General features: G+C 40.7%; 1 protein-coding gene across 2 annotated transcripts in view; it reads left to right on the top strand.

Moving 5' to 3' along the window:
- The window catches only part of LOC122797156 (zinc finger protein 850-like), a 127107-nt gene that overhangs the window by 8258 nt on the left and 93483 nt on the right, over nucleotides 1–25366 (top strand). The gene's annotated exons all lie outside the window — the stretch shown is intronic.

Genomic DNA, 25366 nt, shown 5'->3' with positions numbered 1-25366 from the left:
ATGAGAGTCAAATTAACTGTTTCTGGCACCTGATGCATATCTAACATTGCTGGGTTCGCTGCCTAATTACAACCTTACTTTAACCGCTTTGGTAAAATAGTCAAACTTTAGAAAACAGCTGCTCCAACAGAGTAGTCAAAAGAGAAATTGGGTTCCTATTGTAACCTTACTTATAGTAGGAGATAACTATTCAGAAACCAAAAAAAAGGATTCTGTAAAAAAACTAAGAATTACTTAAAGTAGAGTAGAAAGTAAACTAAAGGTTATCTAGATGTAAGAGTTTGTATGGATCTACTAAGTATTAAAAGATTTTAAAACAGTTTTGTATTTTTGAGACATTGTCATTGTAAAGTTTATCATTAGATAGTCTGTCTATTTGGGATCTAAAACTGCCATTCTCCTACAACTGTAATACAGCAATTTTAGGTTTATTTAAGTTTTATAATGATTACAAAATAGGATGTGAAAAGATAAATATGTATATGTTTAAAATGAGTGTGGGATTATTGATTCTATTCCCTTTGAATGTTAAGTAACATAATCCTCCTATGAGATCATATTGTGATGCTGATGTTAGATGATTTTTAATAAAGATAGCAATTCCAAATTTGTTCCTATGTATTTGAGCTGCAACAGTTATTTAATCCATTTTATCTATATTTGTCCAGTATTGTAAACATGTTTTACAAATATGTGTCCAGTTCTCAACTTCAATGATTCTCCTGTGTTAATGCATTATGTGGTTGTGATTTATAAAGCATGTGAAAGAATAACATTTGTTTATGACGTATTTATGTAGTATTCATGTTCAGTGAAATTATATTGTCATGTTCAAAAGAAAAAGTAAAAGAAAATAGAGATCTTAGAAGAACAAGTTTAATAGAATTACAATGGTATATCTTAAAATAAAAAATATTTTTAACAAAATTAATTTCATTATCGCTCCCTTTAACAAACCAACATAGAACTATTAAGTCAAGCTAAGCTTCTAAGTCACTGTTGAAATTTAAAAATTTGAGCATCAGATAAAACAAACAGTAAAAAACACCGACCAGAAGCTAAGTACTCCTTATAGAGTCCCACAATACCTCACAGATAATGCCAGAAAAGGTATTACTCAACTCCTTCTCATCCCTACACTACTCTGTGTTGCTCCTGCTTTGATTAACCTACAATCCACTCAACTTTCACTCCTAGAGCAGTGCTGTAATAAGGTGGCAAGATTTGACACCAGTCATCATTATAGGGCACATCGCTGTCTGGCCATTAAAAAAAAAACATGGTTAGCGCTAAGGCATTACCTTACACTTTTGCAACTAGCCACTTCTCATAAACTCATCTATCATCTAGACAAATGCCCTAGTTTGAAAAATATTCTCCAGCTTTATAACCCAAGTAGACATCTGAGATCCACTGACAAAGTGTTATTAGCTGTTACAAAAGCTAACAATTCAGCTGGTGACTCTCTGTACTCCTCTTTCCTGGTCAAAATTTGGAACTCTCTTCCTCTGTCTCTGAGAAACACAGTAAACACCAACTCTTTTAAAGAACAAACAAGAGAATACCTAAAAGATATCTGGCTGTGTACATACACAACTCCTGGATGATGAGCGTCCTACTCTTTCTAGTTCCTTTTCATTGCAACATGGTACCCTTAGCTATTGGTCCAAAATCTCCTCCTTGACATCTACCTTTCCCTCTTCTTCCTCCTACCTGTCCTAAAACATTCCATTACCTCTTAATACTCATCCTCAATTTCCTCCTTTTCTCTCCTATCATTTCCAAATATGTTTCATAGCTTTTTACATGCTGCTGTTGCTGCTGAATACTGCTATTCTGTTGAAATATATGTGCTGATTACTTATATACCTCTGCTTACTATTTTTTATGTATTAGTTTCCAGTACTTTTTGTCGCTCTTCTTATGTGTATTAAGAAGATGTTGAGGCTTGGGTTTTCATTTAAGTAGTTTATTGTATACAAATACATCAGGACAGATGGCAGGAACATTAAACTTAAGCGAACTATCTAACTAAATGACTGACTACATACTTGCATGCTGGTACTCTGGTTGCTCAAACAAAATGGCAGTCTTGCTTGCACATGCTCAGCACTTATATGCATGTGCTGACTCACTGGAAAGCTTCTTAAACATATATCACACACTCTGATCTACATCCTCCCTCTTTACTGAGCTATCTTATATAAACAATGACATTTTAATAGGCATGCAATTATACAGACACTAATAAAGAAATCAGTAGTTGAGTCCAGGTTGCCGTGTATCTGGAAGTAGGTTTCGAGATGCAACCTGATCTTGTGACATAATAGTTAGGACTGGGTTTAGCAACAGGGACAGTCACTGGGGAATGTTCTGCTTGAGGATTCTCAGGGATTTTCTCAGGAATGGGGATTGCTGACGGAATGTCCTCTGGAACAGGAACATGGGACAAGTCAGTCTGAGAACTAGAGTTTTTGTCACAGGCAAGATGCTGTAACACTCATTCAGACACTGGTAACAGATGTTTCTGAGTTCATCTGAATTCCATTCCTTGTGATTCTACAATGTATGATACCTCTTGACATAAACTCTTCACAAATGTGATGTAATCAAAACCTTTTGATGTCTGCATCCTCACTATATCCCCCTTTTTTCAATGAACTGAGCGGTTTGTTGGTTTTATCATAGTAAGACTTCTGGGACAAATGCTTTTTCAACAGTTGGGCTTTTACTGCTTTGTTGTTTTTGGCACTTGGAACCAATAAATTACTGCTGATTGGTAGTGTGGTTCTGGTTTGTCTCGACATAAGTCTCTTGGCAGGTGAACCAAGATGATTCTCACGAGGAATATTTCTGAGATTCAACTTCTTCTTCTTTCGGCTTTTCCCGGTTAGGGGTCGCCACAGCGGATCATCTGTCTGCTCATGATTGGCAATAGAGTTTTATGGTGTAGAGTTGCCAGCCCGATGCCCAACCTTCCACAGAAGGCACACACATGCACACACTCACACCTAGGGCCAATTTAGAGTGTCCAATCCACCTACTGCATGTCTTTGGGATGTGGGAGGAAACCGGAGCACCCGAAGGAAACCCACACGACCACAGGGAGGATATGCAGACTCCGCACAGAAGACACCCCAGCCAAGAATCGAACTGGAGAACCTCTTGCTGTGAAGCAGCAACGCTAACCACTGCACCACCGTGGCCGCCCATTTCTGAGATACAATCAGTTTAGAAAAACATTGTCGTCATGTCTGGATTTCTTTAACAGCTGTTTTGCACTTTGAACTGCACATTCAGCTAAGCCGTTTGACTGAGAGTATTCAGGACTACTTGTAATATGAACAAAGTCCCACTCTTCTGCAAATTTCTTGAACTTCTGACTTGTAAACTGTGCACCATTGTCAGAAGTAACTCTGTGTGGACTACCATGGACAGAAAAATGCCGCTTCAACTTAGTAATGACAGTATTAGAAGTTAGGTTGGGAAGTAGGTCAATCTTGAACCAATTTGAATAAGAGTCTACTAACACCAAGTACTGTTGACCAATCCACTTAAAAATATCTGTGACTACTGCCGACCAAGGCAGTTCAGGAATCTGGCTTAACTGAAGTGGTTCTTTCTGTTGATGCTGATTTGTACTGTTACACACTGAACAAAATGAAAGTATTTTCTCAATATCTCTTGACATTGAAGGCCAAAATACTAGTCCTCTCACCCTTCTTTTGGTAGAATCAGTTCCTGGGTGGCCACAGTGCACAATCTTAATATACTCTTTGTTGCAAGGACTTCGGAACAACCACCTTAAGATCTTTTATGATGATACCATTGTCTGACAAAATCTCATCTCTGTATGTAAAATGTTGTTGCACATCTACTGGTAAACAAGATTGCTTTAAAGGCCATCCTTGACTGATAAAGTGGTTAAGCTTCTGGAGAACTAGATCTGAAGTTGTGTGAGTTCTGAGCTTATCAAGATGTGTGGAAGAAATATTTCTCACTTCCATGACCTCAAAATCAAGTTGCTCATTGTTATGCTGTTCTGTGTTTTTCTGGGTGATCTGGATAAAGTACCAGCAAGATAAAGAAGTTTACCTTTCATGTAAACAAGAGTGAAATTGTACTTTTGCAATTTGAGCATCATGCATTGCAGTCTAGCTGGAGCTGTATGCATAGACTTTCTCAAAATAATAACTAGATGTTGGTGATCAGTTTCGATCTGGATAGGTTGACCATAAATATAATCATGGAACTTTGAACAGGCAAACACAATTGCCAAAAGCTCTTTCTCAATCTGGGCATATTGCAACTCGGTTTGGGTAAGAGTTCTTGAAGCACAGGCTATTGGTCTACCCTCCTGAAGAATGACTGCACCTAGACCAAACTTAGAAGCATCACAGGAAAGAGGAACTGGTTTGTTAATATCAAAGTAGCTGAGAGTTTGGTGGGTTGGCAGTTTTCTGTTTCAGGATATCAAATACTCTTTGGTGCTGTTCTGACTGTGACTAACTTATATCTGTGTGTCTTAGCTCTCTGAGTGGTGCTGAAAGTTGGCTTAAATCTGGAATGAACTTGCCTAGATAATTGACCATGCCAAGAAAACATTGTAGGGCTTTAACATTGTCTGGAGCTGGCATCTTGAGAACTGCTGTTTGCTTGGAAGGATCTGGTCATATGCCTGAACTAGTAAACAAGTGACCAACTTAAGTAACTTCTTGTAGCTTGAATTTGCACTTCTGAGAATTCAGCTTAAGATTCACTTCATGTGCTCTTTCCAGAGCTTTCTTGAGGTTTCTGTCATGTTTGGCATCACCATTGCCTCCTACTAGCATATCGTTTACTGTAATAGCACATAGATATCTAGAAAAAATATGCTCCATCGCATGCTGAAAGACTTCACTGGCAGAATTTATTCCAAATGGCATTCTTAGAAATCTGTATCTTTCAAATAGTGTACCGAATGTAGTTAACAGTGAAGATTTTTGGTCAAGCAAAATTTGTCAGAAAAAACAGTGGCATATGTAGCATGAGGGCAGTAACCTGTTTGATAGTACGCCTTGGATGATGAGGTTTTTTTATTTTATTTATTTATATTATTTTACATTTGTTGACCGGGAAAGTCTGACTGGACACATGTCCATTTTCAGTGGTGGCCCGTGGAGGAACGTTCCATTTACATAAGAGGTACATTAACATATATGAACAAGTTAATACAAAAACAGGTTTACAGTTATAGGTAAATATGGCCAGTTAGCAAGGCTCATGGTTAGATTGTTGTCAGATAGTAAACTAATCTTACTGTATAATGCATTCTGTACACATTCAACACATGCAGCACATTGCAGCCTTATACAGCTAGGATATAACAGTAGTTAGCAGGTTTGTGTGTAGTTTTATAATGTTTTCTTAACTTATAAAAGCGGACAGTTAAATGTGAGAAACTAGATTTTAGATTATCCATGAGTTAAGATATTTCATACTTATAAAAGCAGACCGTTACATGTGAGAAGCTAGACTTAACATTGCCAATGAATGTAGATATTTCTAGTATTTCAGCCTTTACCCAGGGGTAAGACAAGAGCATAGCCAGTTGCTTTTGAGGTGGGTTTTTAGTAGTTTATTGAATTGTGTTGTGGAGTTATTTGATGTTATTTGGGCAGGTAGGGAGTTCCAGAGTTTGGAAATGTAGCAGCTAAAGAGAGATTTACCTGCCTCATTGTTATGTCTTGTAACTTCAAGGAGGTTAAGGGTGCTTGATCTCAAGGTTCTTGCTGTGGTGTGAGGGTGTATTAGGTTTTGGAGGGCTGGAATCTTATTTGAGTGATGGTATAACTTATGTGCTCGTGACAACTGATTGAGTTGAAGTATTTGAGGGAACTCCAACCAGTTCAGTTTCTTGAGAGATACACAGTGGTGCGTTCTATATGCTGATTCAGTTGCAAATTTAGCTATCTTATTATAACAGGTTTCCAGTTTGGATAGTTCTGTTTTATGGAGGTTGGTAAATACTGGGGATGCATAGAGTAGGGTGGATAGCAGATGTGTCCTGGCTATTGTGGTTTTGGATTGCTTGGAGAGAAATTGCTTGTTATGATAAAGGAGCCCCAGTTTTTTGTGAACTTTTTTTACAGTTTGAGCAATATGTAAGTCAAATCGTAGGTGATTGTCTATTTCCACGCTTAAAAGTTTGGTGTGGGTAGTTGGGGTAATAACAGTTTTGTTATTAGAGGTGATAGTGAAGTTGTCCAATTGGAGGAAGGCTCCATAAGAGGTGAAGAGGATGGGAGTCTATATTAGAACATCGAAGTTTCAAAACTTTGAATGTTCTAATATCGAACCCTATTCAGCAAAAGCTGAAAATATCGAAGCAACAGGAAACCAAATTTTTTCCTAGGAAAAGAATTTGGTTGTCTGTTTCTGTTGCTTCAGTATTTTCAGCACTGTGGTGGAAAGTTACGGGTCGGGTTCAGGTAAGTGTGCGATTGTGTGGACGTGAGGGTTGGGGCGGGTTAGGTGAGTTAGGGTTAGGGTGTTGGTTAGGTATGTGTGCGATTGTGTGGACGTGAGGGTTAGGGCAGGTTAGGTGAGTTAGGGACCGGGTGAGGTGAATGTGCGACAGTGACGGACATTAGGGTTTGGGTTAAGGTAAGTGGATAGTTAGTGGTGTGTGTATAGTTTAGTGTAGGGTTAGGTGTAAGATTTTAGCTGTATGTATGTTGATTGCTGTTTGTTTGATGTGCTTGTGTTGTGTGTATGTGTTTCGGAATAGCAAATTTTTTCCCAAGGAAAAAATTTGCTGTTCTGAATGTTCGATATTATGTGGTTTAGATATTTTAGATTCGATGAAATAGTGTTCGCTATTTTCATCTTTCGATAACATGATAAAAACGCAAGAGGAGTAATTTGTTTTTAGCTGGGTTAAGAATAAGCCGGTGGTTGCAAAGCTATGTTTCAGCTAGTGAGAAGCAGTCTTGTGTTTGGGAGTGGAGGTGTTCGAGTGTTGGGGCTGCACATATGATTGTGGTGTCATCTGCTTATGGAATTATTGTGGCTTTTGGCATGGAGGATGAGAATTGATTGGTGAATAGAGTGAAGAGTAATGGACCTAGGATGGAGCCTTGTGGGACTCCTATGGATACTGGTACAAAGGATATGTGGTTCTGCCATTTTACAGCCTATTGGCAAACTGATAGATAGTTCTCAAACCATTTGAAGGAGGAGAAACTGAATTTTAGGGTAGATAGAGTATGGAGAAGTTTATTATGATCCACCATATCGAATGCTTTAGATAAGTTTAAGAATATGGCAGACACTAGTTGGCCATTATGTCTGTACTGATTAGGACTGTTAGTGAATGCTACTAGTGCGGTGGTGGTATTATGAAAGGGTTTAAAGCCATGCTAGTTTTTGGATAGCAAATTGTTTTTTTGAAGGTAGTCCATAAGTTGTGTGTGTATGACCCGTTGTAAGATTTTTGATAAGGGTGATAAAATAACAATAGGATGGTAGGTGTTGAATTCAAAGAAGTTACCTCCTTTGTGTAGTGGTATAATATAGGAGGTTTTCCATATGTGTGGTACTTTGCACTTGGAGATGGACCTATTGATGAGGATTGCAACAGGGTAGGCTATAGCTGGTGCAGCTATTTGGAGGTATTCAGAGGGTAGGTTATCGGCAGCCAGAGTGGTGGGTTTGAGCTTTTGGAGAAGTTTTTGAATAGTTTTGGTTGATACTGGCTGAAAGGTAAAGTGAGATGCATAAGTTTGCTGTTCAAGTGGCTCTGTTGTAGTTGGTTTGTTTGTTAAGGAGGGGGTGTGGTATTCAGTCGGTTATTTGCTAGGGCCTGGATTGTCTCAGTAAAATATTTATTTAACTGGGTGGGGATGTTATCATGGTTGTTCTCATTTGTGGGTGAGGACGTTGTTGTTTTTCCAGGTTGCAAGACAGAATTGATTGCAGCCCAGAACTTCTGAGGGTTTTTTTACATGTTTTTCTTGTAGGTTTTGGTAATAGCTAATTTTGTCCATTTTGATGTATTTTTTGGCTTTATTCCTTAATTCTAAGTGTGTTAGTTTGTCTAGTTGGGTTTTGGTTTTGAGAAATTGGTTCCTTGCTTTGTCCCTTTCTAAGAAAATAGTTTTGGTGGGTTTAGTAAGCCAGGGTGCATATTTAGTTTTTATTCTTGTGGTTCTAGAGGGAGCATGGTGGTTAAGAATTTGAATGAAGGTTATAGTAAAGTACATTACTGCCTCTTCTAGGGTTAATTGATTAAGAAGGGTCCAGTTGCAACATCTTAGGTCATTGATGAAGTCATTAGGGTTAAAGTTCATAGGTTCATAGGTTTATACTAGGCTATCTGCCCTAAGGCATTTATAAGCCTAGCCCAAAGTTTTGTGGCTTACGCCACCCCTTATATGAAAAAATACTGTACCCATTAGTTTGTTGTGCTTCTGTCCAGCAGTGACACAGAGATGATTCCCGGGGTAAACCTACGATCGCCCATCCACAGGTCAAGATTTCTCTTGAACAGAGCCAGCGAGGTGCTCTGCCTCACATGGACCGGGATTTTATTCCACAGCATAGGGAGTCTCTGAGTGATAAATCTATCCCTCCAGCACGTCCTATTTATATCCGTGCTAAGGTTTAAAATAATCAGTACTGCCAAGCCTTGAACCCAGGACCCTGTAGACTATAGTCCCTGCAATGTACCATTACACCATTTGAGCTGTTCTTTCTGTTTCTGACTTCTCTTTAAGTTGCCTGGCTTATTTGGGGAGATTTGGCTCTTAGTAGATATGTTGGTTGGTGGTCACTCAGAATGTCTGGTAGAGATCCGGTTAGGGATGCAAGGGATGGGTGGGATAAGAGTATCTAGTCCAGTATGTATTGACATTTGGATTTTTTGTCATTCCTGGTGGGGGTAGTGATAACCTGGGTAAAGCCATGGAGGTTGATGTGGGTGAGTGGAGTTTGGCTAGAACAGTTAAGCCAGTCTATGTTAAAGTCACCAAGCAAGATATTATCTTGGGGTAGAGAGGTAAAGATGTATTCAAGTAGGTTTTCTAAGGTAGTGATATTATTTCCTGGGGGGATGTAGCAGCCAATGATATTAATGTTTGTTTGGGTTTAGTTGAAATTTGGCAAGAATAAGTTCTGCATTATTGAATTCTGGTAGGGTAATATCAGGTCATTTGAGGATGAGGTGGTCTATGTACATTATGGCTACCCCCACCCCTTTTGCGTACTCCGTCTCTGCGAATGATATATCCTGTAGCTGTAATTTCATTATTGTAGATTTCTGATTTTAGCCAGGTTTCAGTTAATAGGACAATTTCAGGTTTGTATAGGGATAATAGGGCATGAAGGTCATGGACTTTGTTAAGGATACTCCTCATGTTTAGATTAAGAAAGAGGAGAGATGAGTTTGGTCTATGGAATAAGTGGTTATGCTGATTGGTGTTTTGGATGTCTGTTGTGTGTGGTCCTTGGTTGGGATGAATGTCCCCAACATGTGAGATGTTGGAATAGATATGAAAGGAGTTTGTTAAATATGATGGCTTTTTAATGCTTTATTCAGATCTCTTGGATCAATACATATTCTGATATCATCTGAGCTTTTCTTATGAGCTACAACCATGGAAGATACCCATTCAGTAAGTTCTTCTACTGGACAGATTACTCCTAGCTGCACCATTTTGTCTAGCTCTGTTTCGACTCTGCTCTTCATGGCTACTGGGACGTTCCATGCTGCTCTGATAACTGGGCTGACCTCTGGGTCTAACTTCGTGGAGTACACAACTGGTAGTTTGCTTAGTTTGTCTGCAAAAATATCAGCATACTCAGAAAAAATAGTTTGGGTGAAATTTGAGCAGTTGTCATGCAGGCTTACATGGTGAACTTCTTTATTAGATGAAAGCAGTCCCATTTTCAAACTGTCTCTGAAACCTAATAACTGCACGTGTCTCTTGACCACAAAAAAATTGCAAGTCATAGCTGTTCCCAGTAGAGTAACATGAAAACACTACTGAGCCCTCAGTTTGCATCACTTCACCACCATAAGCAACAAGCTTTGCACACTTTGTCAAATTAAGTTGTTCTGTAGCTTTTACTCTAGCAAATGTTTCTGCTGACATAACATTGCACTTTGAGCCAGTATCTACTTTGAGCTCTGTGGGACTCCCATTAATTCAAATAGTACAACAGATCTTATTCTTTACCCACAAATCTACTGCATTAACTGTTTCACCAACTACAGACACACCATCAACATAAAAAGTAGGGTCGCAGTTTTCCAGTTGATCAACTTACCTTTTGGAATGCCCTCTTTTAATAAAAGACTGTTCCTTATTTGATTTACAAAACCTTTTGAAATGATTTCACTTATTGCAGAAATAACACTGTTGACCAAAAGCTAGGCACTTTTCTCTTTTTGTTTCATGGTTTTCATCACAATTACGACAGTTGACTATGAAGCTAGGTGGGTGACATGTTTGACTTTGCTGACTCACCCTTATGCTTCACTGAGCATGCTCTGGAATTTGCTGGAAAGACTCAGGGTTTCCCAGGGACCATTACAGACCTGGGGTAGCTGTCATGTGCTTGGGCCTGTTTCTTTTAACCACGTGCTGCATACTGTCTAAGTGAGCTTTGCCATCATGCTTTCCACAGCTATTCTCACTTGTAAGCATACTTGTGTGCTTTTCTGCAAGCTCATATATCTGACAAATCTCAATGGCCTTATTCAAAGTAAAATCATTGTCTTGAAGCAAAATCTTTCTCACTTTGTCATTATTAATATCATACACAAGCCTTTCCTTTTTTAACTCATCTCTCAAATCACTAAATCTGCACGTTTTAGTCAGTTATATACACTGCAAAAGTTTCACCAGGCTTTTGATCCCATGTATATAATAAGTGCCTTTCCATTGTAATATTCATTTGGGGGTTGCACATTTCTCTAAATTTATGTTTTAAGCACTCTGGGTCTTTCTTTATTTCAGCTGGTACCATTATATTTTGGGTTCTTCCCCTTCACTGCAAGCACAGCAGGTGCATACACAAATAAATGCTCTCTTTCAATGTCCTCTGAACCAGCTAGATTAAGCCAAATAAATGCCTTTGTACATGTATCTTTGTCAGAAAAAGCAGTCTGTATGAAAATATATTCCTGCTCACTTTCCAATTTTCTGCAGTATTGTCTTCAAACACAAGTGGTGTGGGTCTGCAAAACCCGTCTGGCATGCCCAAAGATTATAGCAAAATACAATGCAAAATTGTCTTTCTAATTATATATGAATATTCACACACACCAGGTACTTGTAATAATATTTGAATGCACAATAAACTCTTTGAAATACTGTACTGTGTGAAATATGCGTTGAAATAACTGTACTTTGGGAAATATTCTTTGAAACAATTTTATTTTGCAAAGTATCTGCAATGTAATACTGCACACACTTGCAAACACTTTGCACACCGGATATTTTGAATAGCTTTAGTTACGGTAATACAAAAAAAGTAGCACATAGCAAAAAAATATGGTTTTCTCTTTTTTTGTACATTTTACATGATTCAGATATTGTTTCAAACATGTTCGTAATTAATTAGAATATTTTTATCAATATGTCACAGTTTCAGACATTTCATTTAATAAGAACCTCATTATGAGCATTCTGAGTGCCTTATTTTATATTCGTAACAAAGTAAATCATTTAAGCAAGTTTTAGTACCTGGAATTTGTTTCTGACCTATTTTGTGAGTCATTTGAGCAGACCCACTGCTATATATTACTCTAACTTTAACCAACTGCCTCATGGCTGTAACTCTGGATCCCATTCTACACTGTGTCATAGGTTCATAGTTTCATAGTTTCATACTAGGCTATCTGCCCTAGGGCATTTATAAGCCTAGCCAGAGTGTGTTTGGCTTTCGCCACCCATTTTAAATGAATTTTGCTTTGCCCTTTTTCGAGGTTAGTATACTGTGCCTCTGTCTAACAGTGACACAGAAGTGATAGCCGGGGTAAACCTATGATCTCCCATCCACTCATCAAGATTCCTCTTGAAGAGAGTCAATGAGGGACTCTGCCTAACCTGGACTGGGATTTTATTCCAGAGTGAAGGGAGCCTCTGGGTTATGAATTTGTCCCTCCAGCATGTCCTATTTATTTCAGTGCTGAGGTTCAAGTCTCTCGAGCGTGTAGCTCGATGGGATTTGGATTTTCTGAGGTGCAGCATGTCCATTAATTCCGGGTTGGACATGGCTTTATATGTCAGTCACAGATCGCCTCTGAGCAGGCGGTATGCCACTGAGTAGAGCTGGAGTTTCTTTAACTGGGCAGCGTATGGCATCTGTTTGAGCCCTTTGATCCTCTTGGTGAGGTACTTTTGGGGTCTTTCCAGTTGCTACAGGTGTCTGGTAATATACATCCCAAAAGGGGCATTGTACTCAATTATGGGCCTGATGAGGGATGAGTAAAGAGGCACGATGACCTCCCCTGATCTAGATGTGAATCCCTTCATGATTAGGTGGGCTATATAAAATGTTTTTCTAACCACTTTGGCCACGTGGTTTTCAAATGAGAGATTGCTATCAACTTGGGTCCCCAGGTCCCTAATTACTTCTTCTGTATTTAATGGATTACCACCTATGTGGTAATTTGTGGGCACTTTGTTTTTGCCAAAGGGGATGACTATACACTTTTTGGCGTTTAGCTTGAGGCCATGGCTCTGACACCAGTTGTCTGTTTCTATGAGGCCCTTTTGGAGGATGCTTGTGTCGGCTGGAGAGTCGATTATGGCACCTAGTTTGCAGTCATCTGCGAACTTGGTCAGCCACAGTCCTTTTGTGTTGGCCTGTACCTCCGAGAAATATATACCGAACAAGAGAGGTCCCAGGACTGAGCCTTGTGGGATGCCACTTGTAACTGGTTTGGAGTCTGACATGGCTCCAGCAATTCTAACCATGTGGGTTCTGTCCTTGAGCCATTTGCAACCCATCTAGTGACATAGGGGTTTATATTTAAGCTGGTGAGCTTATCTATAATGCCCGAGTGGGGTATTGTATCGAAGGCTTTGCAAGGTCCAGGTAGGCTGTGTGGACCACCTTCCCCTCGTCAATGGCCTTGGTGACTGTTTCAAAGAAATCGACCAGGTTTAAGAGGCAGGATCTGCCCTTAACAAAGCCGAACTGGGCAGGATCCAGTGTCTGTAGGTCCCCAATATCTTTATTTATGAGGTCCATGATGATCCTTTCCATAGCTTTGCAGACCAAGCTAGTCAGGCTTATGGGGCGATAGTTTCCAGGATATGTTGAGGCACCACCTTTGTGGAGAGGGACCGCTATTGCTGTACGCCACTCTTTGGGTATATATCCTGTAGTAAGGCTGAGATTGAACAGTAGTTTTATGTTTGGGTTTAGCTCTTCTTGGAGTTCATGTAGGACGCAGCCAGGGACACCGCCTGGTCCCATTGATGCTGTGTTTTTTTGCTTTGGAGAGGGTGGCTCTTACCTGAGCATCTGAGATGTCAGGGGGGCAGCACTCTGCTAGGATAGATATTTGCCCTTTTGGTGGAGGGGGGGAGAGTTTGCGCTGAACCTGTCAGCTAGGATGTTGGCAATGTCTGTGGGTTCGGTGTATTTTTTGTCATTTTGGACTAATTCTGAGCATATCTGGGAATTCCCACCCAGGTTCCTAACATAACTAAAGAAAGCCTTGTGATTATCCTTAGTGTCCTGTGCAATTTTTCTCTCTAAGCTGGCCTTAGACGATCTTATGAGTGCCCGTAGTTTTTTGCTTATACTGATCAGAGATGCCTTCCCTTTTTGGGATTTTGCTCTCCCATGTAGTAGCTTCCTCCTTTTATTTGTTTATGGCTGGGGTCCACCAGATAGGATGCCTGCCTTTGGAGGATTGGGTCTTGGTTTTATTTGGGATTACCTGATCCGTGCATTCCTGAAGGTGTTCATAGAATGCGTTTATAAAGGTTTCTGCGGTCTGGGCCGTATTTTCCACAGGCCCGGGGGCTTTGAAGGATTCCACCTCAGTTTTGAGGAGTGTGAAATTTGCTTTAGAGACTTTTTTCACTGTGGTTTTCTGGGCAGGGGGTGGGGTCGGGATGTGAATATCCAGTGAGATTAGTTTATGGTCTGATCTTACCAGTGAGGGATACACTTCTGGTCTGGAGCATAGAGCCCTCATGTTGGTGATGATCAGGTCCAGTATGTTTTCCCCTCTTGTGGGAGTGGTAACAAATTGTTCCATAGCATTTGAGTTTATAAATTGTAGGAACCTTTGGGCTAGGGTGTTGGAGCTAGAGTAATGCTCCCAGTCTATGTTTGGGTAGTTGAAGTCACCCAATATAATGGTGTTTGGAGAGACCTTCATATTTTCCAGTGTTCTCAGGAAGGCCGAGTGGGGTTCCTGGGTTTGGGAGGGTGGTCTTTAGCAGGCTATAAACTGGAAGGCAGTTTTACCCACTGTTAGTTGCACATGGATAGTCTCTGATGCTTCGTGCTGTGCCACCAACCTGGAGGTGTGGGTATCTTTGACAAATATTGATACTCCCCCTCCTTTTGTGGTTCGGTCCAAGTTTTGGGGCCGAAAAGCATGGTATGAGGTATAATCTGGTAGTGCTGGGGTGCTCTCGGGAGCCTTGAACCAGGTTTCTGTTACTGCACAGATATCGATGTTCCCCATGCTAAGGAGAGTTTTGAGTGTGTGCATCTTGAGGTTTAGACTTCTGGTGTTGAGTAGCATTACTCTTAGTTTCTTATCCCTTGTGATACCTATGGAGGTGGATTTGTCTTTTGAGCCTTGCCTAAAAAAGGCACTATGAGTGTGGCAAGAGCCTTTGCCAATATCCGAAAGCCCAGGGATTACAGGTGCAAGCCGTCCCTAGCCAAGCATCGTGGCCTGTCGAGCATGTTATCCCAGGCTGACAGGCATTGGATCCCCTTTGAATGACACCAATACTTAAGCCAGTTGTTGAAATTGATCATCTTGTCTTTATATTGTGGCATCATTCGTGGTGAGGGTAAGATGCTACTCAAGGTCAGGGTCATACCGGCCTGGGCTACATGCTCAGAGTGCTCCTCTATGTCTCTTTTCATGTAGTCCAGGGAGGTATGTCTCAGGTCATTCACACCAGAATGGACAATGACTGAGTCATGTTTGTACTTGCCTTGGAGTGACCTGAGTGCTTGTGTTATGTGGCGAATCCTAGCGCCCGACAGGCAGCTCACCGTGACCTTCTCCTTGTTCAGCCTGTTGAGCGAGACGTCATTGTGCCTGATGATAGAGTCACCTATTACAAGTGTATCAGTTGTGTTGTTTAGCCTTAAGGGCTGTGACTGTTCGGCACACTGGCTTTGTGAGCTATGTGTTGCACGTGTTTTGTTTTGGGGTAGCAGTTGCTTGGGTGTCTGCTTTGGAGGTCTTTGCTGCTAAGGCAGATTTTTATTTAGAGCCTCCGAGCATGTTTTTGTGTGTTTATCTGTTTGGTTTGCTGTTGTGGTAGGTCTGTGTGAGACTGGAATTGTAGTGAGTGTGGTTTCCTTCTCCTCCTGACTGGTTACGCCTGTACTGAGTTGAGAGAGCTTAGCTCTTGGCTATATGGTTGCATCTCTCACATGTATTGGAATTTGTTGGGAGGAGGAGAGTGTTGTCTGTGTACATGAGGCAGTTGTAACATTGCCTCAAGATTCCCAGATTCACCAGCTGGACCGGAGAGGAGATTGACAACTGACCTTTGGACATGCTAGAATAGTATTGGGAATTCCTTTATAATTGAAAAAAGGGCCAGTGGGGAACAAGGTACTCAAGGGGAGTTTGTGAGGGTGTAGTGCTTTTAATTTTTTAGTGCTGACTTATATAATTGCTTTAGTGAGCAAGTGCCAGGCTTTAGAGTAGGAATAGGGTGTTTATTATGATAACTAGATCAGTTCTAAGGGAAAAAGTGAAGAGCAGACTTTGTGGAGCCGAGAATGGTTTAAACCCAATTAAGCGGAGCTGCCCGATGCTGCGCTATGTGCAAAATTGCGCAAAGCCGCGCCAAAGCGGGTTTTATACAGGGGGACTTGAAAGAGCTAGAAATTGGCCGAAAACGGACAGTAGACTACCAGATTCTTGTGCTGGGAACACTCCTCCAGGGATAGATAGGCTGCTCTAAGCTCCCCACTGCCACTGGTGAACAAAGAAGCCTCCCTTTACCCAAGAAAGGAAATGGGCAACAAAGGAACTTTCCAAAAGTCCAGAATACAGCAAAGCCTGTATTTGGACTACTCTAGGTCAGGAAAAATGGGAAACAAGAATAATTTTTTTGTTTTTTTTTCTTTTTTGCAACAAACAGCAGGAAAATGCAGTAAATATTTAACACCGGCTAGAGCACTTGAGTGTGTAGCCTCAACAGGTAAATGCAACAAACAGGACAAACTTTAAAAGTGCAGGTGCAAAAACAACTTTAAACAGTTTAAAACAGTTCAAGAAGCAGAAATACTTGCAGTTTAGCTAGATCGGACAGTCACCCAGGTAGTAGCAGGAAAAAAAAAAACACTTTTTTCAGGTTAGCAGTCACTTTTTTAGCCTCTCTGCTGCTAGCACCACTCTGCAGGACCACGAGGAGCTTGGCTGAGTAGTAAGAGCTTGGCTGAATAGTAACAAGCGGAAAAACCGCGCCAAAGCGGGTTTTATACAGGGGGACTTGAAAGAGCTAAAAATTGTCCCAAAACGGCCAATAGACTATCAGATTCTTGTGCTGGAAACACTCCACCAGGGATAGATAGGCTGCTCTAAGCTCCCCACTGCCACTGGTGAACAAAGAAGCCTCCCTTTATCCAAGAAAGGAAATGGGCAACACAGGAACTTTCCAAAAGTCCAGAATACAGAAAAGCCTGTATTTGGACTATTCCAGGTCAGGAAAGACCGAAAAAAAGGATAATTTTTTTGTTTTTTTTTCTTTTTTGCAACAAACATCAGGAAAATGCAATAAATATGTAACACAGGCTAGCGCACTTGAGTGTGTAGCCTCAACAGGTAAATGCAACAAACAGGACAAACTTTAAATTACAAGCGCAAAAGCGCGCTAAAGCTGGCTTTAAAGCAGGGGGTTAGAAAGAGATAGGAAATGGTCCAAAACGGCCAATAAGCTACAAGTCACTGGGCTGGAACCACTCCTCAAGGGACAGATAGGCTGCTCAGAGCTCCCCACTCTCACTGGTGAACAAAGAAGCTTCCTCCTATTCAAATAAGGATATGGGCAACACAGGAACTATGACACAGCCCAGAGATCAGCAATACCTGAAGACTGGACTGTTCTAGTTCAGTAGAGGTGGGAAACAAGGATATTTTTTTTTTTTTTTTTTTTTTTTACAAAGTAGCAGAAATTAGATACAGAAACACAGTAAATGCTTTCATTCGGCTAGCGCACTTGAGTGTGTAGCCTACCAGTTAAACTAAGCAAAAACAAACTTTAAAAGTGCAAAAAAACTCAGAAATACAGGCAGGAATGCAATAAAACAACTTTGCAGAGCTTATTTAGTTAAAGAAACAGAGAAGTCTATATATACAGAAAAGCAGCTAAAACACACAAACACTTCAGATGCAGTGCAACCTAGAGCACTTGAGCTGTAGCAATATTAAGGCAATTACAGTTATAATAAATGCTCTGAAATATACTCTATATTTCCAAAATGTTTGAAAAGCACAGTCAGAACACAAGGAGATTCAGGCAAAAAAAATGTTTTTTTTTTTTTTTGAAAGGGAAAAAGGAGAAACAGAAGGCCTTATCCAATGTTCTCTCTGTATTAGATAGAATGAGCTAATGACACTAGACTGGGAGAAGTGTCACAGATCAGATTTACAGTATGCAGTTTGCAACTGCAAAGCCACCAAGTATAACTGCAAGACACCAACTGGAATGGGGGGTGGGGACAAAAACAATAGCCTACAGACAGTAAGCACTAGAGAAAGCCACAAATGAAAGTTTATGTCCATTAAGAAGACATTGAGTCTTGGGTGTTTGTTTAAGTAGTTTACTGTATACAAATACATCCGGATGGATGGCAGGAACATTAAACTTAAATGAACTATGTAACTAATTGACTGACTACATACTTGCATGCTCACACTCTGGCTGCTCACTACAAAATGGCAGTCTTGCTTGCACATGCTCAGTACTTATATGCATGTGTTGACTCACTGGAAAGCTTCTTTAAGGTATATCACTCAGTCTGATCTACACCTTTCTACATGGAAAACATTTCATAGCTCATTAAGTGATGCTGTCATTACTTAATGATACACTGTTTACATTTAGAATATTTGTTGATTATTTGTATACCTCTCTTTACTATGTTCATTATGTAATGTTGGAATTTTGCTGGAGATTGTCTCTCCAGGCGTTCACTGATAAGGGGTGTGTTTCTGCCCAGTCAGACTATCCTGGTATACAAATCCAAAAATAAATAATACAAATAGAAAAATATTAATAAATTGGGTGTGCTAATTGAAAAGCTACTAGCTAAAAAAGAAATGTTTAAAACTAAACAAAACAACCTAAGCCTGTAGTGCAGAACATGCACATGTCTGTGAACAAAGCAAAACTAACAGAAACAGAAGTAGTATGCTTTATATGTGGCAAGAAGGGATGGGTGAATACTTATTGATAAAGAACTTTGCATCTGAAAACATAAAACAAGTATTAAAAGAAAAGTGGACATATGTGTTCATGTAGCCAGGAAAAACTATTCTGTACCATGAAAGTTCAGGCATATTTTTCGAAGTGTCACATCAGGCTGATATGGCCAAAACATGTGCCTTTCTTGAAGTGTATGTTAGGCAAGAACTGAGCAAGTTACACAGTTAGTAAAGAACCCGGGGTGCATCTACTTGAGATGGGTCCTGTCCTCTATTTTGGCACCAAAGAGAAAATCTTTTCCATTTGGGTAAGATTTCCTTTTAGCAGGTTTCTTTGCCTCCTTCAATATATCTTGTACATCTTCAGGAAAAAAGTTGCATAGATAGAGAGAAAGGGACACCTATATTTAGAACTTTTGTGACCAGCCAGATAAGGTCTTTTTCACAATGTTGAGTCCTAGCACCTGGACAGATAAAGGGTGACAATGTTGCACCCAAACACACTTAACTATTGGATCTTTCTCATGTGAAGCCTAGCATGAGAATAGTCTGTGATAAAGGAGCAGGGATGACTTGTTTATGTTCAGGGTGAAGCCTAGATTGTAAAAAAGATTAATTGTGAACCATACAGCTTTTAAGGTTTCCTGAATGGTAGAAGCTGAGATCAGACAATTGTCCATGTAAGAAAAGATGTGTGTGCCTTGAAGTCTGCATTAAGTTGTTCAGTAAAGGCTGTTGGAGCAGTAGAAAGTCCAAAGGGCAAATACATAAACTGATAATGCAATCCCATGACAAAGAATCTTGAAAAGGATGTATGTTTCTTATGAATAGATTGCACAAGTAAGCATCTTTTAGATATAGAGTGCAGGAAGAGAAGAATGAAGACTGAATTGCATTAAATAGACTGGAGCAAAATTGAACCAATCTTTATCTGCTTTTTGATTGGAGTGGCAGGTGCAGAAAAGTGTTTTGTTTTCTGAATATGTTTTCTAGGAGTGTACCCCCTCACAAAGACCTTCACATATTTCTAGGTCTAAAGTTAACAATAAATTCTCTTTCGGCTTTTCCCAGTTAGGGGTTGCCACAGCGGAACTCAGGTCCGCTAATGATTGGCAGTGAATTTTTACAGTGTCGAGTTGCCAGCCCGGCGCCCAACCTTCAAAGAAGGCACACCTACACACGCTCGCCCCTACCTGCATGTCTTTAAATTCACTTGACTGTAGGGAGGACATGCAGACTCTGCACAGAAGGCACTCCAGTCGAAAATCGAACCGGAGAACCTCTTGCTGTGAGGCAACAATGCTAACTGCTGCACCACCGTCCTAAAGTTAACAATACGTTTGCTTTTTATTTTTCAGGTTTTTCCTGAAAGACTTCCATTTGAAGTGTGTATTTTATCCTTATTTTGTATCTACAACCCATTTTTGTTCAATTTGTAGGCTATATACAGGCATCTGCTGTTTGTTTTAGCTATTTAGTTTCATTTTTTGTTTTTCAAGATAGTCAGCAACTGTAAAGGATCATACCAAAATTGAGTATTACCTTGAGTTCTGTGGAAATACGTTTTTAAAATTCACGTGTGTGCTTTCTGCTTGAGCTGCACAAATCAGACAGGCACCTCGCTACCTCATTACATATTCATGGAATATTGTCCCATAGACTTCTGATGTAACTGTAAATTGACCAGTTGGCTTTACTTGTTATGGGATCCAGAATAGCCATGTCATCATGAGTTTTACATACCTTGGGACTTGATTGAGGGTTGCATGGCATCAACCTGAAAGCCATGAAAGAGTCTGTCTAGTGATGGGACTTGGTAATGTCACATATATACAACCTAACATATCCCACCATTAGCATCTTAACCCAGTGTCTGGGAACACAACCATGATGGTTGGATGTATTCTAGTTTTGGGAACATGTATGGGACCCAGTCAACTCATGACCTGACCCGTGTAGCAACACAGCATCAATAAGGACACATAACCTTATCAATGCACTGGATTTGCTATATTTTATTTTTGCAGTGGCATTAGGACCTTCTCATTGCACTGGATTTCCTATCTTTTGTTCTTTGTAGTGGCATTAGGACCTTCTCATTGCACTGGATTTGCTATCTTTTGTTCTTTGCAGTGGCATTAGGATATAGATCTCTTGGTCCCTCCCACCATCAGGATAAGTGCAGTCAGTTTTGGAAAACTTTCTCCAGGATCTTAAGGTACAGCTGTTTGAATTCATGCATATTCCTGGTGAATTTTATAAATTCTTAAGTAATGCACAAAGCCCTAGTCCTCACCAGTTTGTACCAGTGATACAGAATCCATTCTAAATGTCTGCCTTTATTTCTTTCTTCAGTCGCACATGATGTTGAATATTGATGTAATTACAATAACTGTGTGGTTGCCACCTATCTCTCATGGTATCTGACCGTGGTTGTCTGTCTTGCATGTGGCATCCTTTCTAACAAGTTCCCGTTTTTCAATTACTCAAGGGTATAAAAGAACTCTGTTATTCAGTATAGTTGCAGCTATATCTTTAATATCATTTCATCATCAGACTTCCATTCATCATCGTCATCATCAGCACCTTTTTCCCATTTTTCTACATAGGGTTGGGGTGCTGTGTCACCTATCATCATCGCTCTTGATTCATTGCCATTCTTCTACCTTCTTCAACACTCATGCCCGACTGTCATGGGTCTTCTCTCACACAATCCATCCATATTCTTGCTGGATGTCCTTGTTTCCTCTTGTCTTCTTCCTGTCTGTCCCAAATCTCCTTCACCAGATTGCCTTCTGCTTTCCTGCACAGGTGCCCAAACCACTGTAATCTGTTCTCTTTGATCCTCTCTGCAACTGGAACTACCGTGGCTTCTGCTCTGATGTCCTCATTTCTTTGTTTGTCCCACAGTCTATATCCTACCACCCTTCTCAGGCACTTAATTTCCATCATCTCTAGCTTCTTCAGCTGTTCTGCCTTTACTGCCCAGGTTTCTGTACCATACAGTAGTACTGGTCACACCACTGTTACTACATCTTGCTTTTCAGCTTATTTGGCATTCTTTTGTCATAGACTACACCTGTGCCAGTTGGATGGAGCTCCTCAGATTCTAACTTTGACTTCCTTATTCAGCCTTCCCTTTTCCTCAACCATCCCTCCAAGATAATTGAAGCTGTTAACCTATTCCATTGTCTTCCCTTCTATCTCAGTTTTCCTCTTCATATGATTTCCCTCAATTGCTGTCATTACAGCTGTCTTATCTGTACTAAGTTTCATCCCACGTGCCTTCAGTGTTGCATTCCATTCACGTATCCTTTGCTGAAGTTCTTGGTCAGAGTCTGCCTGTAAAGTCACATTGTCTACAGACAGCAACGTTGTTGATCTGTCCTGTCTGACCTGTTTGCTAATGTAGTCCATTACCAGTATAAACAGCAGTGGGCTCAGAGCTGATCCCGGATGCACATCCACTCCCACTGGGAGCCCCTCTGTGAAACCAAACATTGTTGTAGTTGAGCTATTGGGTCCTTTTACATAGCCTAGACTAATTCTACCAAAGTTTCTGGGACTTCGAACCACTACAGAACTACCCAGATCAGCTTTCTTGGGACCTTGTCACATACTTTCTCCAAGACTAGGAATGCCCCCTTATAATCTTTCCTCATTTCATCTTCTCAGCTATCTTGTCTCACTGCAGACACTGAGTCAAGTTGTGCTGCATCCTCTTCTGAATCCAAACTGCTCATCTCTCATTTCACTTTCTGCTGCTTCAAGTATTTATTTATCAATCACCCTCTACAGACCTTTCATGCAGTGTGACAGGAGCTTTATACCTCTGTACTGCCCACAGTTTCCCTTTTGCTCATGTATAATGGCACTAGTTTGCTTATTCTGGGATACGGGTTTCTTTCCATACCGCAGTGAGTACCCCCAGGGACCACTTCCCCCTGTGTCACTCAACATCTTGATCATATCTGCTGTGACCTCATCTGAGCCTGCTGCCTTTTCTGGTGTCATTTTACTTAGTTCTGTTCTTACTTCTATTGTGGGCTCCTCCTCTTCTATTAATGTACTCTGTGTCTGGGGCAGTACAGCTTCTGTGGGGTTTTCATCATTCTGAAGTTGCTGGAAATACTCCTTCCATCTGCCTTTGAAGTTCTGTGAACTGGTGGGCAGGTTGTTCATGGCATCCCTTATGAAGGGTGTCTGACTCTCATCATTATCTTTCTGTCTTTGTCTTGCAACTTGATATATTTACTTTGTGTCATCTACTGAGTCACTTTCCAGAAACTGGTAGATTATCTCTGATGCCTTGTTTGCTAGTGCAACTCCACGTTTAGCCTCTTTGTTAGCCATCCAGTATTCCTTCTTAGCGTGATCAATATTTTCTTTCTCCCACTTTTTCCTACAGTCCTTTCTTTTGATGATTCCTAAACTTCTGCATTCCTCCACCAGTTTTCTGTATGTGTCTTTATTTCCATACCTAACTCAGCCACATATCTCTTCTATAGTCCTCAGAAATGTTGTTTTGAGGCACTTCCATTCTTCTTCAAGTTCACGTATTTTCTCTTCTTCCTGTGGTACTAGAGCCATAAGTAATTTCTTGAATCCCTGTGCTTTCTCTCCACTCACCTTCCAGGTCTTCAGCCTAGTATCTGTTGACCTTAGAGCCTTCTCTGACAACTGCCTCCAACTGATTGTAGAAAACAGTGGTTTATGCTGTGGGGCAACTGTTCCACTGGTGATGACTTTGCAATCAATGATTCTACCCCAGTGCCCTTTTTGTATTAGGAGGAAGTCTACCCGAGTTCCATGTTGGCCACTCTTGTATGTGATCCTGTAACTCTCTCTCTTTCTGAAATATTATTTGGCCACCATCAACCTATTGAACACACGGAAGTCTAGAATGGCATCTTGTTTATTCCTGTTGTCCCTGTGGATCCAGGCTGTCCTCATATCCTGTTCTTTCTATCCCAATGTGTGCGTTCACCTCACCCATTATCAACACCAATTCCCATTGTCCTGCTTTGTCTAGTAGGTCCTGCAACTGCTGTCTGAATGCACTCTTTTCCTCACTATCACAACCCTGCTGTGGGTCATAGACTGAGGTTATGAATACTGCAGTATCATTACACTGGAATCTGATTGCCATGAGTCTGTTACTAATCCTGATGACATCCGGCACTATCACAAACCTGCTGTGGGTCATAGGCTGAGATTATGAATACTGCATTATCATTATACTGCAGTCTGACTGCCATGAGTCTGTAAGTAATTCTGATGACATCCTTCCCTATCACAAACCTGCTGTGGGTCATAGGCTGAGGTTATGAATACTGCAGTATCATTACACTGGAATCTGATTGCCATGAGTCTGTTACTAATCCTGATGACATCCGGCACTATCACAAACCTGCTGTGGGTCATAGGCTGAGATTATGAATACTGCATTATCATTACACTGGAGTCTGATTGATAATGAGTCTGTCACTAATACTGATGACATCCCTCACTATCACAACCCTGCTGTAAGGCACAGGCTGTGATTTATAAATACTGCAGTATCATTACCCTGGAGTCTGATTGCCATGAGTCTGTCACTAATACTGATGACATCCCTCACTATCACAACCCTGCTGTGGGTCATAGGCTGAGGTTATGAATACTGCAGTATCATTACACTGGAGTCTGATTGCCATGAGACTGTAAGTAATTCTGATGACATCCCTCATTGTCTTCTGAAGCCTCTCTCACCACAATTCCCACACGATTTCTAGCCTGTCCTCCTCCTGAGTAGTAGATTTTGGATCCCAGGCCAAGTAATTTTGCTGCACTGCCCTTCCATCTTCTCTTATCGATGCATAGGCTGTCCAGCCTTTTCCTTACCATCATTTTATCCACTTCCAAGCTGCATCCTGTCAGTGAACCTACACTGAGTGTAGCAATTCTTAGTTCATGTTTGGTATTTGATTGATTTTACATCCAGCTTTTTGCTTAACAGAGCTTTTGACCCAGGACTGCTGGGCATTATGGCAGGCACACACTGGCTAATAGGGCACATACATCCCTCCACCTTTAGCATGGGTCCCTGGCATAGGCCAGAGAAGGCCGGGTCCTCAACCCACTTATCACAGGAAAATACCAATGCCCTTTTTTGGCAACCTTAGTCAACATGGCAGTCATCTGGAGCCAATTTTTATACCAACAAGTGGCCCCAACATAGTGCCCAATCTGTGATCTGTGTTTTCCTATCTTAAGGATACCACGTACCGCAGTTGACACCCAAAGCAGTTGATCTGTATGACTCTTCTCCTTATAGGCATAATCTAGAATCTGTGCTGTTGCCCACAACTCCATTCTTGGGTGAGTTTGAGGTGCAAACACTCAGCACAACTTTGGGATGTGGTAGCAACCCCACAGAAACACAGGGAGAACATACAAACTCCAGACAGGCATTGACTGGAGATCTGAACCTTATACCTTCTACATGAAAGGCAAAAACCTTAATCATTACACAAGCTTTACAAGATTACTCTTAGGAGAGCAAGTGCTTGTAACATATAATTTTGTCTGCAGACTGCCATTGGTTGTAATGTATCATTTCTTCTACACAGTGCCATTGTTTGTAACATACTTAGATATAACTGAAAGGTCCCCATCATACACAATATAACATCACGTTAAATGACACCAGCATTCCTGCAAGGAATGACTTTCTTTTCACTGCGACATGAG

The sequence above is a fragment of the Protopterus annectens genome, chromosome 3.part0 (assembly GCF_019279795.1).
Source record: "Protopterus annectens isolate FY-2018-M chromosome 3.part0, PAN1.0, whole genome shotgun sequence".
Classification (NCBI taxonomy): Eukaryota; Metazoa; Chordata; order Ceratodontiformes; family Protopteridae; genus Protopterus; species Protopterus annectens.
This window is presented reverse-complemented; position numbering and strand designations above follow the sequence as displayed.